The 24,678-nt window shown below is 39.2% G+C and overlaps 1 protein-coding gene across 1 annotated transcript in view; it reads right to left on the bottom strand.

Moving 5' to 3' along the window:
• Nucleotides 1-24,258, bottom strand: part of stag1a (STAG1 cohesin complex component a) — a 62,687-nt gene extending 38,429 nt beyond the window's left edge. The window contains 1 exon segment of the mRNA XM_079692855.1: nucleotides 24,071-24,258. The gene's annotated coding sequence lies outside the window, so the exon portion shown is untranslated.
• Between the last annotated feature and the right edge of the window lie 420 nt (nucleotides 24,259-24,678).

A 24,678-nucleotide genomic window follows, 5' to 3' on the forward strand; every position in this document is an offset into this window, starting at 1 on the left:
AAAAAAATTCAAAATGCTAATTCCAGGTCCTGGAAAAGTTATGGAAAACAATATTTTTTCCCAAAGTTTTGGAAAAGTCATGGAAATGTAATTAAAGTTGCATCAAATATAATTTATATTTCATCTAATCACCGAAATAGTAATACTATAACAATAATAAAGACTGTATCGTATAGTAATGAAACGTGAAATGGCATTTAACTGACGAGGTGTTTTGCTGCTGAGAGATTTTAGTAGAAGCTAGTAAGCCTATTTGATTTGTTTTAGATAGGCACAACATGTTTCATATGCAGACCTTATTTTCCTGTTCCATGTTAAAATAAACCATTTTCAGTGGTACCGCTGAGAAAGAGTAATTGTTTTGGTCATGGAGAAGTCATGAAAAAGTCATTGAAAATCATTGTTGAAAAAGTATATGAACCCTGACTATTAAAAAACCACAAACAGGAAATGTAGGCGTCTTTGTTACTCACAAATTCCTACATCATGTCGGAGCTTCGATTTATCTGCACATTTCAACATAAACTAGACGAAGCCTTGCATACTTACTTACCATGCCTCTACTGTAGGTTGAATCAAGTGTTACAGAAAGGGTCTGGGAGTTGAATCCCATTTTGCATTCAACACAGCACGTGTCGGCTCGAATTAAAATGGCAATAAAGTGATGCCTTTACCGCTGTGGATTAATAATAATATATGAAATACGTGCCCTCGACAATTCAGAAACAAGTAGTTAAGTCCGAAGGCAGACATGAGGACGGGTGATACATCAGCCATGGGTGCTGATCATTCATCTGCTGCTAATTAAATTATACCGTGTGCACTTTACTGAACTCCACCAGCACGAGAGGCTCATTCAACTCGACATCTTCACATAAAGACAGTGTATTCTTTCAGCCAGAGGTGAGACGCCGGAAGGGGAGAATGTGTCATTACTGATATAAAAGGTGTCTGACTGCAGCGAGGACAAAATAAGGATGTTTTACCACTTTTAGGCTGCTATGGAAATGTTTGCACTCCCATTTTCATCATCTTTTTTTATATAAAGTATATCCTGCTTACTTGAAGCAAACGGTTATTTTTCGTTTTTTGTAATTATTGAGAGTTCTTGCATTTTAATGTGTGAGTTTTTGTATACCTCGGGACTGTGGGAAACAGTATTTCGATCTTTCTGTGTGTACAAACATATTTTGAGATTGACTTTGACACCCAAAAATGTGTATGTGTATGCCATTGACTGCAGAGCTTTGTTTAAAGAGGAACTAGAACGTTTCTTACTTCCTGTATAACTATGATGTAAATGTTGATTGCACAATGTGTCGGCGATATAATATATGAAACCACCTGCGTTTAGATTGGTTCCCTAAAAGCCTCACTTTTACGCAACTATCAAAATCAGAAACGGGTTTATTACCAGGTAGGTTCACACGTACGAGGAATTAGACTAGGTGTCGTGGTGCATACATAAAAATAAACAACAAAAATGTACACGGATAGCAAACTATATTAAGAAGACTGTAATACAAATATAATAAGATAGCAATAAAATAAATCAGTCATATACATTGAAATAGAATGCAATAAATTAGGGGGATAGTGCGCTGAACTTGGAATCAGGGAGGTAGCAAGTTTGAGTCCCACTGCAGTCAGCATGTCGTTGTGTCCCTGAGACACTTCACCCCAAATTGCTCCTGTGGGGATTGTCCACAGTAAGTAACATGTAATGTAATGTAATTATAGAATATAAAATATGTGCAGTAAGCAACATTGTGTGCATTAATGTAATGCATACGATAACGCTGTCACCGGGTGCAATCGTCTGAACTAAATCCAATAAAAGTGCTCCTGTCGTTGCAGTGTGTTCTGTATTGTTGGAAGTGGTTAGGCTCCAAGAGGCCTTTCTGTTGTTTTTGGCACGCGAACAATAATAAAAAATGCACAATAATAACCTAACTCCACATGCACGCTGCATCATGTTTGACATTGTTTGAGACCTGAGCCAAGAAAACACTCAAAAGGATGGCACTACAAAAGCTGAGAGGCCACACCCTGTTTATTAACCTGATAACGCTACAACAAATCTGTGTTTGAATTGACACGAGGAGAGCTAGTTAGCATTAGCTGTTAGCAGCTCAGGCTTGCTTTGCTAAATACAAATTGCCTTACGTGAACAGAACAAGTTTCTGTTGAGGTCCATTATGAATTTTTCAAGCTTTATTCAGTAAAACATAAAAAGTGATCACGTTGTATGTAATATTCTTCAATGTCATTTTTGGCGATGAAACACAAATAAATAGTTGTTTTGAAAGTAATAGGAAGGGAATAACGACATGCTAACAACTTCTGCGACTTCCTAACACAAGGTCTAAGCAGCTAACTAATGCTTAGATTTTTGTTTTATTAAAGCAAATACTTTAATATAAATACAATCAACTCATTCATAATTTAAATTGTGTGTTTTTAATGCAAATAAATGTCCCTTTTTTTTTGCGTCAAAGGAGTTTGGAAACATAAATTCTGACTTATAATCAAAGTCAGAACAAAAAGCTTGAAAACTCTGAACTACGTTGAAGACAGAACAACAGGAATCTGCAACATCTCAAACCTCCCCGCTATGAAGCCGACCAGTAACTTAACTCGTGAGTTTTGACCACAATTGGTCGCTCTGGTCCGTCTCTACGAGCAAAACCTCCAAGACAATAATTGCACTTCATCATCATCATCATCATGCTGCCAGCTTCCATACCAACATAGACCAAAGAGCCTCAGCCCTTGTAACGCTGAACCGCCCGAGGCCAACTGTGGTCGTCGTCTGGTTTAACGAGATTATGATTAAAAATATTATGATTATGTCACACGGGAGATTACCTACCACACACACACACACACACACACACACACACACACACACACACACACACACACACACACACACACACACACACACACACACACACACACACACACACACACACACACACACACACACACACACACACACACACACACACACACACACACACACACACACACACACACACACACACACACACACACACACACACACACACACACACACACACACACACACACACACACACACACACACACACACCCACCCACCCATCTGTTATAGCCACAAAGTAGTGTACGCTGGAATCTCTGCAGCTCAAAGCCTGATCCTAGCGAAGAGGAGGAGAGGGGGAAGGATGCTTGTGTGTGAACTGCACAAACTGATAAGATTTCTTTTGAAAACTAGATTTATTTCCTATTCTCCCGAGTACTACCTCTAAGGGATATCATAAGAGCAAGGTTGTGGAAAGGCATACAAGAGGAGGAGAAAGCAGGGAAGAAGCCAAGTGTCTGTGCAATGGCTGCCTGCCTGTTCGGCTGCAGCTGATGCAAAATGGAGCCGAGAGAAGAAGAGGAGTTGGTGGTGCTGGTGATGGTGGTGGGGGGTAAATGGGAGGAGGGTGAGGAGGGGGAACGATGGGGGAGAAAAGTGTGACAGCAGCACAGAGGGGGAGAGCAGCAGGAGAGGGAGTGGGGCAGAAAAAGAGTCATTTGTTCTTCTCTCATCCGTCTGGGCTGCTTCCCTCACCTTGGCCCACATTTTCAGTCTGCCTCACTCCTAATAACGGGGGAGAAAGAGGGAGCACACACACACACGAGACACACACACACACAAGACTGAGACACACACGAGACTGAGACACACACAAGGCTGACACACACACAAGGCTGAGACACACGAGACACACACACACACACACACAAGACTGAGACACACACAAGGCTGACACACACAAGACTGACACACACACAAGGCTGAGACACACGAGACTGACACACACACACTAGACACACAAGACTGAGACACACACAACACTGACACACACACGAGAGACTGACACACACACACTAGACACACAAGACTGGGACACAAAAGACTGAGACACACACGAGAGACTGACACACACACGAGAGACTGACACACACAAGAGACTGACACACACACACAAGACTGACACACACACACACGAGACTGGCACACACGAGACTGATACACACACACACGAGACTGGCACACACGAGACTGATACACACACACACACAAGACTGACACACACACAAGAGACCGACACACACACAAGAGACCGACACACACACAAGAGACCGACACACACACACACACACACACACACACACACACACACACACACACACACACACACACACACACACACACACACACACACACACACACACACACACACACACACACACACACACACACACACACACACACACACACACACACACACACACACACACACACACACACACACACACACACACACACACTTGCAGAGGCCATTACCCCTAACACCCATTACTACTTCCTAATGATCTAGCGGCACATCAAAGATTTCACGAGAGAAGCCGTCTTATCGGTGTCGGCTGATGTCAAAGCGAGACGATTTTAAGTGGAGCAATAATGTACGGACAGCTGAGGGGAATAATGACGGCCCTCCTGGTATAAAGTGATGGAATCAGAAGAAGAGGCTAGAGAGCTGCAACTGGAGCAGATGGTTCATTTAAAACTGTACTTCAAGGAGAAAGTGAATTGAAATCTCAGCCGAGTGTCAGAAACAAACAGCAAGACAAAGAGAGGTAATATAGCAGGCTGGATTCCTAGTGAGACGAGCATTCGGTAATGTGTTGGGATTCATCTCTCCTGCAAATAGCTTTGTGTAATGTGGACGGTTGGAGTGTTTCAGACAACACATCATTACAAATGTGATTAAGCAATTAGAGAGCTTTCAGAAAATGTGTTGAACTACATTTTGATAATCGTTTCATCACTTCTAGAGTTCCTTTTATCACGGTTGCTCAAACAGAAAAGGGCATTTTTAGAACACTTATATTGACTTTGGATTTAGTTTTTAATTATTTTGTTGACATTGAATGATATTAGATGCAAGATATTAGTCGTCATAATCATCCAAGTAGCGAAAAAGCCAGTTATTCTCTGGTTACAGCTTCTCGAATGTGAGTATTAATTAGCTGCTTTTCTTTCTGTTGTGAGATAGTTAATTGAACATCCTTTGGGTTTTAAAGTGCTGATTGGACAAAAATAAGACCGATGGAAACATCACCTTGGGCTGTACAAGCTTGTAAAAGGACATTTATTAAACCGACTGATTAATAAAGAGAGGAATGAAAATGAAAAGTAATAGAAATAGTTGTAAGCTGCTTGCACTGTTGAATCTTGAGTGGATTTTGGAAGTTGCTGAGCTGAGGAAAATCAACAGAAAGGTAAATAATGAGTGCAGATTAGGGATGGGAATCACTGCATGAGTGGGGGCGTGTGGGTTGTGCGTTGGTGTTGGGGGTCACAGGTTCAAACCCCGCTGCTGTCAGCATGTCGTTGTGTCCCTGAGACACTTCACCCCAAATTGCTCCTGTGGGATTGCCGACAGTATTGAGTATGTACGTCGCTTTGGATAAAAGCCTCTAACAAGTGACATGTAATGTAATCACCGGAACACGCTATCATGATAATCTTTTTTTTTTTTTTTTTTAGATAGATAGTACTTTATTGATCCCAATTTGGGAAATGTTTGTGTTTCAGCAGCATAAAACACATGAAGCTCAGGGCAAGTTATTTCAGGAAGACTGGGATACATTCAGTCCGCAGCTGCTTATAATCAGCTCATCACAGGCTTTCTTTTAACCTATTACATTTCACCTCATTCTCCAGCAGCCAATCAGCGTGCTGCAGCCAAACTTTAAAATGGTTCTCCTCTCTCCTGTGATTTCAGGTGTTCATGCTGTGGCCCGCCTCCTCCTCATCCACCTCCTTTCATCACATCCAGTGCCAGGAGAGCTAATCCAAAGACCTCATCACACCACCCTCCTCATCAAATCAAGATCTTCAGCATCATCACCAGTGTCTAGACCCCGGGGGGTTCCCTATATGCTCACGGCTGCATTTCCCCCTTTAGATATACCATTTCAGGATCGGGGTCTAATCGCCAAAGACTTGACATTTATCATGTGACATGTGTCAATAAATGTTCGTTAAACAAAATGAAGTCTGTCCTGATTGAAATGGCATTGAACAGCACAAATGTAAAAGACTAGAAATAAACAAGAAAGTAGAAAATATACATGTTGAATTTACAAATTAACAATAACAAAAACAAAATATAAAGCAAGGTACTATGTATACATAAGTATGTGAGAGATGGAATATTACATATTAAATATATAAATGTAAAATGTTACATAAAGTATTACAGGTCCTCCACACTCTGCAGACATATACATGTGTGTTTAGGATAATCATTAAAAAAGGATGCGTTAACTGTAAGAGCTTTTAAATCAAACGTGTGCTACCAGCTTTTCGAAGGCAACACTGTGTGGGTTGTTTTGGTTGTTTGCTTCAAATTAAATAACTTTAAATGTTAGAAAAGCAAGACATTTCAGGATGTTGCCATGTCTCCTCAAAATGCACTTTTTTTTCTAGATATTGAATAATTGATAGGTATATGTTAGCTGACCTCCTATCCTGCACTAACAGTCTGTTAACATCATGAATATGTATTATTCTGTGAGGCATTAAGGTTATAGTGTAGAGATTGAAGCAGTATTTCCGTCAGACCAGGGCTGAGAGGGCGTCCACCCAGAGAGGGGGGGTGTGACGTCACGTTGTGTCACTTGACTTGAACTTTGAATTGAGCCGCCCCTTTATAGATACTATCTCTTCACGTATTAGTGATGGGAATTCATCATTTGGCTCGGCTCACTAAGAAGCAGCGTTAATTTCGTCAACAACCTTTTTTACATGACGAGACGAGAACGAGCTAAAAATAGATTCTAGATAACGAAAACTATGACGAAATGTATATTTAGTTTTTGTTGACGAGATGGGACTAAGGTGTTGATGGTGGACTATCGGACATTCAAAAAGCAAAATATTTTCCCCCAAGTGTCCGTCTTGTCTGTCAAAATGCATCTTAAGTTTCTAACTTGCAATATCATTATTTCCGCTCTCTTCACTCCAGAAGAGCGATCTCCCTGTGTCTCTCTGTGTGCGGGGGCGGGGCCTAACAGACATGCTGCAGCGGGCACAGAGATCTGCCGGGGACGGAGCGTTCAGAGAGTATAGAGACACATTTTGACTAAAATGTAATTTTTCGTTGACTAAAACGTTTTGAGTTTTCGTCGACTAAAACTAGACTAAAACTACGAAGGATAGGAATGACTAAAATGTGACTAAAACTAATAACCATTTTCTTCTAAAGACTAAATCAAAAACAGCTGCCAAAATTAACACTGCTAAGAAGAGCCTCTTCATGTTACCACAGTTTACCACGGAGATTCAGTTTCTCCGGCGCTCGCAGTTCACGCGCGTGCTCCACTAGCACCCCCCGTCAAGGCTCGGCGGCAGTACACTTCCCGTAACAGGAACACGCTTTGCTGGCGGCGAAAAGAATCCCACCAGACTCCTTCAGCCCTCCAACCGAGGGATGTTCTTGTCCTTTTTCCTTTTCGTCATTTCAAGCGATAAAAACTCGATCTTCTCCCGAATAATTTTTTTTTTTGGACGTCCTCGGCTCGAGTTCAGATAAAGCTGAATAAGGGCGTCAAATGACGGCAAGACGCCCCCCTGGCGGAAACACTGCAAGACACAGTTTTTTTTAAATCTATCAGAAGCATGTGGGCTTGATGATGAATCACATTTGGTTGAACGTTCATCTTTTTCTAAGCGCTATTAAAGTCCATCGACAGCTGAAGATGGTGCTCAATAAACATCCGTCTAACCTTGACTACAAGCGTCAACAGTTTCCAGCAGCTGTAAGCCGAGGGATTGTCTGACTCTGTGTTTTGTTTACATGTGGTGGATAACGCTGGCATGATAATACGCAGTCAGTGGGGAATAAGGAGAGAGGTTTACGGGTAAATAATCTGCTGGAGTGAGACAGTGCAGACAGGGAAAACCCTTAATCCTCTGCACACTGACCGAAGGAGCAGATGGGGTTTGAGTGATACAAACTAATGATGTCTCAGGGCGGCGCAGTGAGCAAATCTACCGCCACATCTCCACTTGTAGTAGACCTCGATGGGATTCATCTGAAATCCATGGAAACATAGATAGCCTTGTTGCCGCAGTAACTTTTTTCTCAAGTCATTTTCAGGATCTAAGTCTCGATTTTTATGCAGACCGCTTTTATTTTACATGGTAAAACATTTCCAGTACCACTTAAAAGGTCCCCTATTATACTGTTTTTCATCAATATATTATATCAGGGTATATGCAGGAATCCTGAAGCCAAATGTAAAACCTTTTAAGACCTTTTTTAAGACCCTTTCCAAACATTTTAAGACCTCATCGCCACTTTGAGTTCTAACCGGTTACCTTGGCGACACACTTTACCTCACATTGACTATATACAGTATTGATTGTCCTTCCTCCTTATCTTCCAACCATTTGGACGCAGACTTGCATTTCCCCATAACGATGTTGTTTAACAACCGGCGTAAACGGACCTACGCGCGCTATCAAGCAGTGAGCGTGAGATGTCCTGTTCAGATGACGTCAAATCCAACGGGATGCCATAAATAAAACTACACAGAATCACACTACACACCTACGCAATGATTACATTCAGGCACACTGTAGAATACAACCTCTTTGGACCATTTAGATACTTATTGAAAACAAGCTACAAAATGTAATACCTTGGAAAATGCCGAAACAGATCATTGCAGCATTACCCATAATCCCCTCTGTTTCAGCCCTGTTTCCAAAGTGCTGATTCTCTGTGTGTTACTTTAGATGAAAATAAGGAGCCCCTCCCCACGCCCCTCTGAGAGACATTTGGTTAAAAAGAACTCAATGGTGCTCTAGGAGGAGATTCAGGTGATAAGGTGTGGGGGGGGGGGTTACCTTGGTTGCTGATTGGCTAATGGTTACACAAGCCAACAAATTGTGATGACATCATAAAGTGGCCAAAATCTGATCAGCTCATTTTCAGACAGGTTTTTATAGAAATGGATCAAAAAGAGAGAGAATCTTTTTTCCTGAAACTTTCAGAGTCTCTTTCCACAGAGGGGACACATGTTGATGTAGAAAAGACAGGAAGAAGTGGATTTTGCTTCCCCTTTAACACATTTTACGCCTACTTCCAGATATGCGTGTAAGCCCTGTCTCGTAGCTAATTTGCCCAGATTTTTCCCTCATTCTGCGACCACTTACTTCCTTCCCACTCTGTATCAGATCCAAAGAATTGACTTGGCACAGGCCAGTAAATCAATATTAAGTAAGGAGTGTGTACAAATAACACTGACCGCCAAGACACACACAACCAATGCTTCAAGCTGTTTGTTTACCGCGACTGTATAAAGGAAACCTGAAGGATTTGCGGGTCTCGTTTTGTGCCAAATTTAGATCAGGCTGCTATGAGAGCACATAAGTCAAACCCCTCCGAAGCCGAGGTGAGAATGGATTTATCCTGCAGACATGAAACCCTAGAGACTCTATCAGCAGGAGATCAATGTCTACCTCTGAAACTGGAGGCAATTCTTTAATGCCCCCAAAATACATCAATAATTTATCATAACGTCAATTTTCCATTCTTACAAGACTTTCTGGGAATACAAATACAATTCACATTTCTCATTAAGAATAAAGACTTACATACTGTTAGATTTCCACACTGAGAAATACATGTCTTAGGAATTGCTGTTCGTTCAAATGTTATATAGCCATTAATTGGTCCATTTGATGTATTTAGTGCCATTGTTTTAGACAATGTAACTGTATTTATTTCACTTTATCATCATAGTGTTTTTATTTTTTTCTTGTTGGCAAGATCTCAAATCATTTGAGTATTTATATGGTTCTGCTGTACTTAAGAAGCACATCATAAGGAGTTTATCACAATATAATCCAGCTGTATGCTTAGATAAGATATACTTTATTGATCCCTAATTGGAACATTTTTGCATTGCAGCATCTAAAAAAAACAAGGCATTGCAAGTAGAAACACCAGCAGCCACTTATAAAAGCCTCACAGATAGCGCTGCGTACCGGTACGCCGAACCGGTACTGGACTTGTAAAAATTGTCGGTTCAAACCGGAACGTCGGGAACCGGTACTTGGACTCACAAAAAAAACTAGGCACTTACGTATATTCTCCTTTTTGTTCTAAACTATCTAAAACCTTCCATAGATCGAGAAATTTGCGCTGAGAAAAGACGAAAAACATCGTGTCGGCTTCTGATATGGCGGCCATTACTGAACTCACGAAGTCTCGCAAAATATCGCAACTGCTCGCGAGATCTGTGTGACGTCAAGGGAAGCTAGCGATGTGATTGGCTTAGACATAGTGGACAGCGTGGTCGAGTAGTAGTCACTACAGTGTATACTGTATAGTCGGTGTGTAACAGTGTAATGCGTATAGTCTACTCTCTTTAGGCTCAGTCAGCTCAGGGACTGTTTGGTTACTTTAGTTTGGTAAATGAAATAAATGTTTGAACTTTGTAGTAGTTCACTGTAGTTGCTGTCATAAGTCATTTGTAGACTAAGTGGCAAAAAGTGTTTTTTTTACATTTATACTTTGTAGAGAAATGCAGACACAAGTTGGAAGGGAGCACAATAAACCTGACGAGTTTGAATTTGAGTTGATTATGAGTTTATTTTCAATTGATAATTAGCTCACAATAAATTCACTTTAGTTACTCACACAGCTTGACACAAGCCATGGGTTCAGGTCCGGACTTATACGTCGGACCTGAACCTGAACCTCTGGACTTGAGTCCGGACCTGAACCTGAATGTGAGTCCAGGTACGCAGCACTACTCACAGGAGACGTTATAGTTCTTAAGACAATAAACACTAATTGCTGTAGACAACAAATTATAACGTTTCGTAAACAATCAGTGTACAGTGTGTAGGATTAATTAAAGTGTTAGGCAACACATGTTTTATTTACAGTCTCAGTAGTCTTTTCCAAAGCATATTTTACAAAAGCCGGCAGTGTAATATGTGGATAACAGAGTATGTAGTTCACACAGAGACTTACTGCTCAGACCACCTTAAGCTCTCCTCTGAGATTAATTTGAGTGAAGCCCTGGTGGCAGTCTGTCCTTTGAACTCTCTCTGAGTCTTTAATAAAGGTGTTCTAGCCCACAAAGCTCCACTTTGAAGCACTGAAGTTAAAGAATAAAACGCTGTCAGTAACACCTCTCAGAGCGAGCCTTCCTCACTGTCCTAACAGCTGGGAAGAAAACAAAACATCCATCTTAAACTAGTTTATTTTGCACTCTCATTGCATCATCTTTTTTGCATATATATCCTGCTTACTTTGAAGTAAACAGTGTTTTTTTGTAATTATTGAGTGTTCTTGTACTTTAATGTGTATGGATATATAGTTATGTAAATAAGTTGGGGTATAGGTATGTTATATATATTGTATATCCTTTTATTTTATACCTTCGGACGGTGGGAAACAGTTTTTCGATCTTTCTGTGTGTACAACATATTTTGAGATTGACAATAAAGTTGACCAAAAAACACAATTTTCAATAGGATTTTTTCTATGAATACTAGCACTTCAATATGTTCACACCATCTGTTTTCTTGTGGAGTAACACTTCCAGAAATACCATCACATTTATGAGTTTATTTTAGCCGTGATTTCATTCCTTTATAGACAGAATTGTTGAGTGAAAAAATACTCCTGCCGTCGGCAATTTAATTGGATGACTTTCAAGAGTGGAAATAACAACACAGTCATGTTGCACTTCCTATTCTCCCAGTGAGAGGAAAGATGGTGGTTGCATTCAACTTGAAAAATATGAAGCAACAATATCACAAAATACATATTTCAGAATAACAGTAATTACGTTGTTTTTTGTTTTGCATTACGCTTTGGATTCACATCCCATTGAGCCATTGTGTGGTCGAGATTTATGATTTCAATTTATGCTTTTAAGAGTGAACAGGCAATATTTTTAAATACAAGATAGGGCTGCTCGATTAGGGCAAAAATCATAATCACGATTATTTTGGTCAATAATTGATATCACGATTATTAAATACGATTATTCATTGACTTTGAAAACATCCATTTATTGAACTTTAAAACAAATACAAATAATAATTTGAAACGTCTCTTTTTAACTGTTGATTACCCTGAACGTATAATTCAACTGAAAAACCAATAAATAAAATAAATGATACATTTATATCTACATTTAAATAAATATCAAAAATAATAAATACCAATAAACAAGATCAACAAATATTTTGGAGCGCACTTCCACAAGCTACTAAACATATATAAATATGATCAATTAAAATAAATTAGACTAAAATAAATTAGATCAAATATGTTGCAGTGCACCGTCACAACCTAGCAAAGCAAAATAATCGTTTTTTTCGATGTTGTTTTCCTAATTGTGGCAGGCCAAAATTGTAATTGCGATTAAAATACGATTAGTTGCACAGCCCTAATACAAGATATAAAAAATGCTGCATTAATTGTAAAAGTCCAGAAATAAAATCTTGCCATGATTGTGGTTGAAATACTTGAATAATATTTTTTAGCCCACATAATAATACAATTGCGTGGTTTTATAGTTCTGTAAAATGTATTTATGTATAATAAAAATGTGTTCAACTCGTGCAGAACAATAGGCATGTTGATGTTTATAAGCAGGGGTGCACATAAGTGGTACGCAGGTACGCATGCGCGGCAACAATCTGAAATGCGTACCGTCACTTGTGTCACAAAGCCCATTTGCGTACCGACGTACTTGTGAAGCTTTTCCAGAAGGCGGTTAGATCACCGGACGACAGAGTCGGTTTCCGTGTGCACAGACAGGGCTGCTGTTAACGTCGGTCTGTACAGCAGCACTGCGCTAAAACAGCTGATCAAAACGCTTTGTTGCAACTTTGAGGGGAGCCAGAAGTTGGAGTACCACACACTGACTCCAGGTACTCATCCGAGTACCTCACTGAGAAAGTTGTGTGCACCCCTGTTTATAAGTTAGTTAAGAGGAATAATACAGAAGGTAAGCTACGATTTGTTTGTGCTGAGTCTACTGAAATAAGATCCCTGATATTAAAACCGAAACCTTTGTTTTTTAAAGAAATTAACCTAAAATTATTTGGGATGCAACAGAGGGACATTTTAAAAGGTACGATATCAATCTCAGAGAAAAAGCAATTGTTTAGATCAGGGGTGTCAAACTCAATTTCATGGGAGGCGTGTGGTGCAGTGGGTTGTGCGTTGGTCATCGGATCAGGGGGTCACAGGTTCAAACCCTACTGCAGTCAGCATGTCGTTGTGTCCCTGAGACACTTCACCCCAAATTGCTCCTGTGGGGATTGTCCACATTGAGTATGTAAGTCTCTTTGAATAAAAGCGTCTAACATGTAATGTAATGTAATGGCGGGCCACATTAGTATTATGGTTGCACTCAAAGGGCCAGTGGTAACTATATAAATATATAATATATATATATAAAATAATGCATTATATTACATTATTGCCTCTGAATTGGATTATTATCTGATAGGGTAATAACTTCGTAAGTCTGGGACAAATGATTGCAAGTCTCTTTCAGTGCACATGTCACAAAACAAGATGCATTGTGGGACATGTAGTTTATGGGCAACGTGCTTCTGTAAAGTGGCATGTAACCGTATAATAAACGTATTATATTCTTTGTAAGCTCTTGCGGGCCACATTAAATTATCATAAACAATTATTCACTTTCATACGATTGCATTTCTTCAAACTGGTATACCGCTGCGACCCTAGAGTGATATACAGGGCAGAAAATATCACATTTGAGCAAAAATAAAATCCATTTAATTTCAGTTAGACTGATACTTTTAACATCTTTTCAGAGAGATCAGTGTAAAACTACAGTAGTACTAGGGCTGCTCAATTAATCATATTTTAATTGCAATTATGATTTTGGCTTGCAACGATTATGAAAACAACATAATCGAAATAAAACAATTTTTTTTTTGTATTGTTTTTTCAGTTGAATTATACTTAAAGTTCATGATAATCAACTGTTAACATTTTTTTTTCAATAAATGGATGTTTTCAAAGTAAATGGATAATCGTTTTTAATAATCATGATATCAATTATTGACCCAAATAATCCAGATTAAGATTTTTGCCATAATCGAGCAGCCCTAAGTAGTACACACCACATGTTCAAATCTACAAGAGTTCAATCAGCCTCATTGGAGTTTGCAATATTTCACATTTAAAGCATTACAAGGAACCAAGGATTGGCTCAAGTAGCTAACGGTTATAATCCCACTAAAGAAGCAGCATGTTTTTTTAAATGTAGGCAGTAGTCAATGTGTTTTTACTTTGGAAAGTCAAAGGCTTAGTTTGTCTTTCCATTATTTACTCTTTTTAAGACTAGTAGCAGTCTCTGCCAGTTGTTAGTTTAGCTGCGTCAGCAAACACACGTCAGCTGCAGGTAGTTCAGCTGAGAAAACACTGAGCCGTGAAGGAGAACCAGGGAGAAATATCTCACACACACACACACACACACACACACACACACACACACACACACACACACACACACACACACACACACACACACACACACACACACACACACACACACACACACACACACACACACACACACACACACACACACACACACACACACACACACACACACACACACACACACACACACACACACACACACACACACACACACACACACACACACACACACACACACACACACACAGTATCATTATTGCTCAACCTGACAGCTGAATATCATTAGGCTACCTAAACTAAAACCAAACTACAACTGATCTTTGTCCCTCGTTGAGTGTCGTTATGTTATCTGACTGCCAATTTTTATTCCATATTTGTATTCCATTCCCTTCCCATGTAAACTGTTATATCCTTACTATATTTTTTATAATTTTTTTAGTTCTCTATCTGTATTTGTTTTTTACTTTTGTGTGCACCACGACATCAAGTCAGATTCCTCGTACGTGTGATTCTTCTGATACTGACTATGTTATCTGACAACATGCAGTTTTACTTTGCAGACAGCCTTTCGATCTCTAACCTACCCAACCTAGATGTATGCTGCATCATTACACCACTAAACCATGCGCAAACCATCAGCTTGCATGCTTTAGCACAAGGGTGTCAAACTCAAGGCCCGGGGGCCAAATCCGGCCCGTGATTTCATTTCATGTGGCCCCACAAGAGCTTACAGAGAATATATGTTTATTAAACGGTTTCATGCCGCTTTATAGAAGCACATCGCCCATAAACTACATGTCCCACAATGCATCTCAAATTTGACTTTTTAGTCAGAATGACAATTTTTTTTCAAACTATGCCTTTTTTCGTAGAATTTGACTTTTGTCTCGATGTTACTTTTTCCCCAAAAATAAAAATGTAATTTATTTTTTTAGATTTTGACTTTTTTTCCATAATTTTCTTTTTAAATCATTTTGTGACATTCTCACTGAAGAGACTATCAATTATTGGCCCTAGACTTCTGCTTTCAGACGTAGTTAATTATGAAGTGTTTACCCTATCTGATAATAATCCAATGCAGAGGCAATAATGTAATATAATACATTAGATAGTCTTAACCGGCCCTTTGAGTGCAACCATGGTGCTAATGTGGCCCGCGGTGAAACTGAGTTTGACAACCCTGATTTAGCACATACAATTCAACCTCATGCAGTAAAGCAGGAAATCCATCCGTTGTGAAATGTGAGTAAACATTTACTTCCCAGCGCTCACCAGCTGTAACCTTGTTGTCCTTTTTGAGTCTTTTGAATTTGAATGCAGTAAATCTACGATGATCAAGTTTTCTTTACATGCTGCCACCGTATACTTGAGCACTTTGAAACTGTTGTGACCGTTACAACGTTTGTATGAACAATTAAGGGCTTTGTTCGTCAATTTTCCATTCTTACAAGACTCTGAGACTGCACTTTCTGGGAATACAAATACAATTCACATTTGTCCTTAAGAATAAAGACTTGCATACTGTTAGATTTCCACACTGAGAAAGGAATTGCTGTTGATTCAAATGTGATATAGCCATTAATTGGTCCATTTGATGTATTTAATGCCATTGTTTTAGTCAATTTAACTATTTATTTCACCTTATCATCATACTGTTTTTATTTCTTTCTTGTTGGCAAGATCTCAAATCATATGAGTGTTTATATGGTTCTGTACTTAAGAAGCACATCATAAGGAGTTTATCACACTTTAATCCAGCTGTATGCGTATATAAGATAAGATATACTTTATTGATCCCGAATTGGAACAGTTTTGCGTTGCAGCAGCTAAAAAAACAAGTATGTTATTACTTGGATAAAACCTCAACAGTGACAGTCATCTCCTTCCCTTAAATATGCACTTTTCATAATAGATGCAGTGTTTCCCACAGAATTTGATTCTATTTGTGGGGGCACCGCACCCCCCACCCCTGGTAAGAAAAGCCAAAGGCCCCTTAAACTATTCGGGGTGGCCCACGCATCCACCCCCCCCCTCAAATAACAAAACACATGCGAGTTCATGGCTACTGTAGACAACGTTCTTGTTGCAGTGTTGCGTTGTTAATGAGTGAAACACACCGGAGTTGGGGGTCTGTGGGGTTTAATCTCCTAAAAATATAATTTAGGCATTTAGCAGACGCCTTATTCCAAAGCGACTTACAATTACCAATTACAGGGACATTCTCCCTGGAGTAGCTAAGGGCTAAGTGCCTTACTCAAGGGCACACTAGTGGTGGTGTTCCAGGCGGGACTTGAACTTGCAACCTTCCGATCATCAGCCCACCTCACTATCCATTAGACCAGTGGTTCTCAAATGGGGGTACGCGGACCCCTAGGGGTACGTTGGAGTACTGCAGGGGGTACGTGAGATTTATGTTAATGTCAAAAACAAACATAATTAATGCATTTACACAAACTAGGCTACTATTAGTAGATGAACTACTTTATTCAAAAGTGTCCAGTAATTCTGGATAATAAGATGGGAAAAGTAAACGGGGCTCTCTCTTCCTCTCCCTCTCCTGACAGCCCGTCAGTCTCGTGCGGCAGTGGACCTGTCTAACCGGCCTAAGTGACCCGACAGTAAAGAACAAATATATTTATAACTAGTTTAGCTGGTTCCAGAGTAGATAAACTAGCTAAGTGTGTTAGGTCTAACTCTTAGTGTATTTTGGTCCGCTCAACGGTCCGTCACAGCGGCGGAGCTGTGATCATGCAGAGCTGCGTGTTCTCCGTCAGCTGATCTGATCTCTCTCTCGCGTCCGGTTATACTTCACTCGCGTCTATGTCCAAATCTATCAGATCTAGTTAGTTCTAGTTAATTATATGACTGCCTACTTTTCTAAGGACCTAAACAATAAGCGTGTGGCCACAAAGTATAGTGCAGCATTATGCATATGTTTATATGAGGGGTCAAAATCCCATGCTCAGAAAATGCTCATATATTTTTTTCTCTTCATTCCCCACGCCCCAAAATAAATAAATAAAAAAATATATTAATTTTAGTAAAAGTAACGAAGTTTGAGCAGTGTGGGTTTTATATTACAGAGTTACACATATTTCAAAACGCGAAGTGTAATAACTGCAGTTTGCCTCCCTGTCAGAATAACAAAGATCCTCAGTGAAGCACAAGCCCATGTTTCTCACTACATTGTAAATACAACTTATTAAAAAGATCAGTTCAATGCAACTAATGTCGTCTTAGTGTTATTGGATGATGTTAAAATTGATTTGCCATGAATTTAGTGATGGATTGTAAACATTTTAAATGTGTTTCTCATTTACAAGGTTGTTGTTTTAATAAATCAGACACTGATGGTTCAGCACTGTACTGTACCTCTTTGTATAGGCATTTTTTCCTTAACAAATTGTTTTTGCGCTGATCAGGGGCAAGGGGGTACTTGGCTGAATTTTTTTTTCAAAGGGGGTACATGATTGAAAAAAGTTTGAGAACCACTGCATTAGACCACCAAAAAATATGTTTAAAAAGAAATGTATGGGGTGGGCTGAAAGTTACTAAACGACCAGATGGATCACATCTACACAATCAATATTTAACTGACTGGTGCCTGAGCCTTCTGTGTGAGTGTAATGGCTAAAGAAGGAACAGGCGACATCACTAACGCCCCGTCCACACAGCAGCTTTAAAAAAATCTTCCAACGCTTCTCTGCCCGTTCACTTTGAATGGGGGGACGTCACTTTGCCTTGCTTTTCGCCGAACTGCATTGTGGTGAAGCAAAGCGAAGATTTACAGGATTTACAGGATTTTCAGGATTCAAAAGTTGAGCAATGTTCAACTTTTGAAGCTGAGCTGGAAGCGTCAGCCAACCAAGTCCCGTTTATGCAAATCTGACAGTACAAGCGCTAGCCAATCAAACCACGTGTAAGCTGGGAGAGACTGACCGCAGTTCATTTCCTCAAATTCCAAACGAGAAATTACGGTAGCAAATCACCCGGTTCTTTACGACCAATAACTATTTAGCGGGATACAAACCGGAGGAACCAGGCATGGAGGGAGGTGGCAGAGACAGTGGGTGAAACTGGTAGGTTTTCGCCTGTTTGGGGATTTTATATCCAGTTTACTTTGTTTTAACATTGCTATTGCTTTGTATGTCGGGGCGGGAGATTCATGTGATTGGTTGTTGGTCGCAAAATATCCCCAAGCTTTCAGACACGCCCACCTCCAAGATTTTCAAGATTTGTTCAAAGCTGCTGTGTGGACGGGGCGTAATGCTGTGTCATGAGGTTGCAACAGAAATACAATGTGTTTGTTCAGATGTGTGTATCTCGCACTGCAGTGTAACTTTTATTCATGTATCTTTGCTTTTAAATTAGTGTTTTTAAATGTCGTTTCATGATATGTTTCTTAATGCTCTTAATGTCTTTGAATTGCCTTGTGTTGAAATGTGCTATATAAATAAACATGCCTTCGTATTGTAAATGAATCTGTAAATTACACTGAAACTTTAAAAACAAGAGCTTTGTCAACAATTGATATGTCCAGCTTTAAAAGTTGCGAATGCTGTCGTTTTTTTAAATAATTGTATGGTATATAGTGTTTTAAAATAATGTTTGTTTGTGCATGTTTATTTTGCCTGCAATGCATCTTCTTTACAAATGTTCTACACAGTATTACGGGCTTAGAGAAAGGCAGAAAATGCTCTGAAATACTGAAGGACCTCATCTCAACAGCCTTTAGATTTATTTTGTATTTATTCGTTTATTTGGCGGGGACATTGCACATTAATGAACCCTTAAAACATGAAATATGCCAAGTGCCGGATTTAGCTTTGAGCTACTTTCCATCCGCAGTCCCTCACATAAAAAAACATTGAGAAAAGGAAAAACATAGCAGTACAAATACATAAAATGATAACAAGTTAAATCCACTTGACTTTACGGTTATCTAACTCCTTACTTGCCCTGTGTAGAACAAAGTGACAGACAACAGCTCTGACACCAGCTATGCAGCTAATTACATAACAGGAAACCACATCACAATGAAAACCTCAACTCAGCCACGGGTGACAAAACTATTTCAGAAAGTGTTACGCAGCTCTCTCTGCATATTAACACGAGCAGGGCTATCCTGAAGAAGAATATTTTTGTCATTTTAGCAAGTAGTTTAAACACACCATACAGCTCAATAAGACCAATATATCAAAAGGGAGATTGCTAGGATTGCAAATGTATGTGAAATGCCTTCAGAACATTTGATTGAATGCAATTAGCAAATCTGCTTTATTCCAATTTAACAACATAATTATGAAGGAAGTGGACTCGTCATCAATCTGCTTTTCATAAGTGAGCGTTGTTTGTTGTTTTTAGATGCGTGAAATGCTAAATATATATCAGACGATGAAGGCCTATTTAATGTTGCTTTGACATGTCTCTCACTGTGGTGCAAAAACGAATAATACGACCAGGAAATATTGTTCTTTCTGCAGCCAACATCTTGAATCAAAGTTGACGTGTAATGGGCTTCGACAAATGTCAAACCCCATTACATAATCTCTTGAGCTGTATCATTATAAGCGTATAGCTCGGACTAAAGCCCTCCAGCTAAGTCACCACTATAACGGCACGATTCATAACACACAGTCCAGGTCTGCTCTTTAATATTGGATTCATCGTCAAACCATACTATTCAACATGTGGAAAGGCCATTTGCTGCCTGAAAGCAATTACCTTAAACAAACAACTATTATATATCCATTACCCAACACAGTGCAGTATGTACACTACTAGCATGAGACATGATGTGGTTCTTAGCCTTTTATTGGTTTATTATGGAAAGAGCCAATTTAGCAGGGCGATTATTCACCATTTCTGTTAACCCTGAATGTTGTTGAAAAGGATTACACAACAAAATAGTCTTTACATCAGTCACTGTTTAAAAAGGTGTGCAAGAAATGGCACTGCATGTCAACCGGTTTCATCACCTGAGGAAAGCACAGTGTGGTAGATTACCGAACATTTCTCAAAGTGGTTTTCTTTTCTTCTGAGCTAAAGACATTCAGGTATCTGGTCCAAAGATATATGTATCTATGACAAAACAAAACACAGAGCGATTCTGTTGGGCGTCAGACTAACTATATACATTCTTGTTAACGTGGATATGTCTAAACCACCAATTTCCAAGCTAAATAACCTTTGTGTTCCTTCAAGTTTCAAGGCTTTGATTGACATGTGTGCATAGCCACGGTGTAGATATGACAATGAAAATCTTAGGTCAGAGCTCGATTATGGCAAAAATCATAATCTCGATTATTTGGGTCAATAAGTGATATCACGATTATTAAAAAGGATTATCCATTTACTTTGAAAACATCAATTTATTGGAGAAAAAATGTTTTAACAGTATGTTTTTAACAGTTGATTACCCTGAACTTTAAGTATAATTCATCTGAAAAAACAATTAAAAAAACAATTAATATATATTTTTTAATAATAGGAATACAAAAATAATCGTTTTATTTCGATTACGTTGTTTTCGTAATCGTTGCAAGCCATAATCGTAATTGCGATTCAAATACGATTAGTTGAGCAGCCCTACCTGTAAGTGTGCTCTGGCATTAAAACACAAGTCCGACCTACTTGCATAGAATAAGGTCAAAGGTCACTATGTGTGTGGGAGTAATCAAATGACATACATTAAACTACAAAGTATCTGATAAGTTGTAATAAAAGATCACACTAGATATGATCAGTTAACAAAGTTATGTGTAGGTCTACTCTAAGAAGTCATATTTTCCAGTTGTTAACAAACTCACACCTTCAATTGCGTTTCCACGCTACATTTTGAAAGACATAATAACCCCGAAAATGTGTTTTTTTGGAGAGGAAAATATTTTTTTTTGGCAGGTCACCAAAATAAAAGTTATGTAAGGAAAGAGTAAACACTGCATGCTCTTAACCTTTTACATAACACTCCCATAAAAACCAGATCTGTTTCAACAATCATGCAAAACAGTAGTTGCGCCCGACTATAGCCATTTGTTAGTGTAAATTAGGGCTACTCAATTAATCGTATTTTAATCGTGATTACGGCTTTTTCATTATTACGATTTTTTTTCCAGTTGAATTACACTTGAAGTTCAGGGTAATCAACTGTTAAAAACTTACTGTTCAAATGTTTTTTCTCCAATAAATTGATGTTTTCAAAGTAAATGGATAATCGTTTTTAATAATCGTGATATCAATTATTGACCCAGTGGAGTGGGTGGAATATGTTGAACATGTTTTACCAAAATGTTGGCTATATGTTATGGAGTTTTCAGGTTGTGACAGTGCACTGCAACATGTTTGTGGATCTTGTTTATTGGTATTTATTATTTTGATATTATTTATTTAAATGTAGACATGAATGTATAATTTATTTTATTCTGTATTGGTTTTTCAGCTGATTACCATGAACGTATAATTCAACAGTTAAAAAGTTCAAATTATTATTTGTATTTGTTTTAAAGTACAATAAATGGATGTTTTCAAAGTCAATGAATAATCGCAATAAATAATCGCAATTACAATTATTGGCCCAAATAATCGAGATTATGATTTTTGCCATAATCGAGCAGCCCTAGTGTAAATCAAATGTATGTGTGGAATAAATATATCAAAATAAGCAGGCATGAAAACTAATCTCTATATAATGTTAGGGATATTCTAAATATGTCGATTAAAAGACAATATGTGTCACTTTGACCTTTGAATTCAACGTCTCTGTGTGTTATGCTGCAAATCAATGACTCAAAATATAATACTATATGATATTTGCATCAACAAACATTCTACCCAACAAACAATACTCACACATATTTAAATTCCAAATTCCATTCACAAAAAAAAGTCAATAGTAAGAATAAGATCTCTATAGAGCCATTAAAAATTAAATCAATACAACTGTAATTCGAACAATAATGTATTTAATACAAAGAGGCTTCAATGTTTGTGTGCTTTTGAAATACGGTTATGGGTCAAATATTCTACCCAACAAACAAAATCACACAATTCCCGCTTCCATTCACACACAAAAAGTCAATAAGCTCGTAATAAGATCTCTTTAGAGCCATTAAAAATGAAATCAATACAACAGTAATTCTAACAGTCTCAACCATGTATTGCCTAGCTTCTGAGGGATGTACAAAATATGGCCTGTGGAGTATGAAGTGGAAACAGTGAATGAAAATGGAAGACAAGTTGGCAGGCGAATACAAATATTCATATAATCAACGCGGTAAATGTCCCAGCTACCAGAGACATAAAGGATGTTTGATTCAGATTTTAAAGTCTAAGTAAAAATGTGCAAACACAATACAAATATTCATATAAACACAATAACTGTTCATCTAACCAAGTCCCTGGTTTAGAGCCATCACAAATGATATCAATACAACTGTAATTCTAACAATCTCAACCATGTATTGCCTAGCTTCTGAGGGATGTATAAAATATGGCCAGTGCAGTATGAAGTGGAAACAGTGAGTGATAATGGAAGACAAGTTGGCAGGCGAGCAGGCTGCAGATTGCAATCCAAGACAATCACATGGCCGACTGTAAACAAAGCGGTTATGCAACAATGTGAGATTCATGCAGACTGCAGGAGGCTCTCTGACCCACTATCGACTATCACTGACTATCCTGCACAGGCTGAGCTGCTCATAGGTCAGAGAGGAGTGACAGCCAGCACTGAAGCCTGTGTAGAGATGGAGGAGATACTGGAGCCCATCCCCCCTAATGTGACTCATGTTTCCCCGCTCAGTGTTGCCTGCTTCCCGCACAGAAGGGGGCGGAGATGGGGAAAGCAGCGCCATAATAATATTGTTTATCATGCACAGAGTCGATCCTTGCAAACGTATTAAAAAGCATCAACCAGCTGTCATTCATTACAAAAAGCAACACGTTTATTAGCCGTGTCAAAAGTCACCACTACTCCTAAGAAACTTGAAAGGGGTGGCGATGTTGACACAGGGGGAAAAGTAGCTCCTAGGTTCATACATCACATTGTACATGAAACAAAAAAGACAAACTACCACGGGATGATAACAACAAAGTCAACGTGGAATTTGCATAAATGACAGCAAGGCAATACTGTATCATAATAGGGCTGTGCAAATGGGAGAAGGTGATGCTCTGATTCCTGTCTTGCAAGGAGCAAGAAAACACGTCACACCGCATGGCTCTTTATTTGTTGACAAGCCAAACTCAAGAGCCGGATAGAAATTGGAAGCTGGAGCTGCGACAGCCTCTTGCACCCTGTAGCAAGTTGTCTTGGCGACATTTTGTGTGGCTAGCTCACAAAGCTAATGGCTCTGCTAGGCTACAGTGAGAGTGAGGAAGAGAGAGAAAGCACCTCCGTTAGCCGCTAACGCCCATCCCCCCATCCAACCAGTCTTCCCTGTCTGTGTCCACCATCTTTAATCTGTGCTCCCTTCCCCACCACACAAAACACGACAAAAACATAAGACACTCACCTCTAACGAACATCGCCGAATCGATGATCACCTTCTGAAATTATAAATCGATTATCGTTTTAATATAGTGCGTATTTTAATATTGAAAATTGGCCGTGCGAGCGGAACCGCGCCTTGAGAGAAGAGCAGCAATCCTAAACCGCCATCTGGTGGTATTTTCCTCTCGTGATGCAGGGCGAGCGGCGCAGCCTCAGACCGACACGCAGCGCCCCCTCGCGGACACGGAGGGGAGAGGTGGGCGCGCGCCTCGGGGGGCGAGGGAGGGACCGCGAGACCCCGCCAGCACAACACTCACGGGGACGCGCATAGAGCAGAGATAATCAGAGTCAAAATACTTTATTTATCAGAATCAGAATACCTTTATCTTTATCAAAGAGGGGACTATTAAATTGTTACAGCAGAAAAGAGCCAAAGACAGCTTAATGGTACCTAAGCATGCATACAAAAGCATTAAAGATAAAAAAAGAAATGATAGCCTAATAAAAAAAAGTTACATTTTACAAAATACACACCCTATAACAATACTTAGGAATTAGCAGCCAGCTATATATTGCCCAGTTTTTAACGGCATATATATATATATATTGCACATATTGCACATATTGCAC

This window comes from Notothenia rossii (genome assembly GCF_949606895.1).
Source record: "Notothenia rossii genome assembly, chromosome: 7".
In the NCBI taxonomy this organism is placed as follows: Eukaryota; Metazoa; Chordata; class Actinopteri; order Perciformes; family Nototheniidae; genus Notothenia; species Notothenia rossii.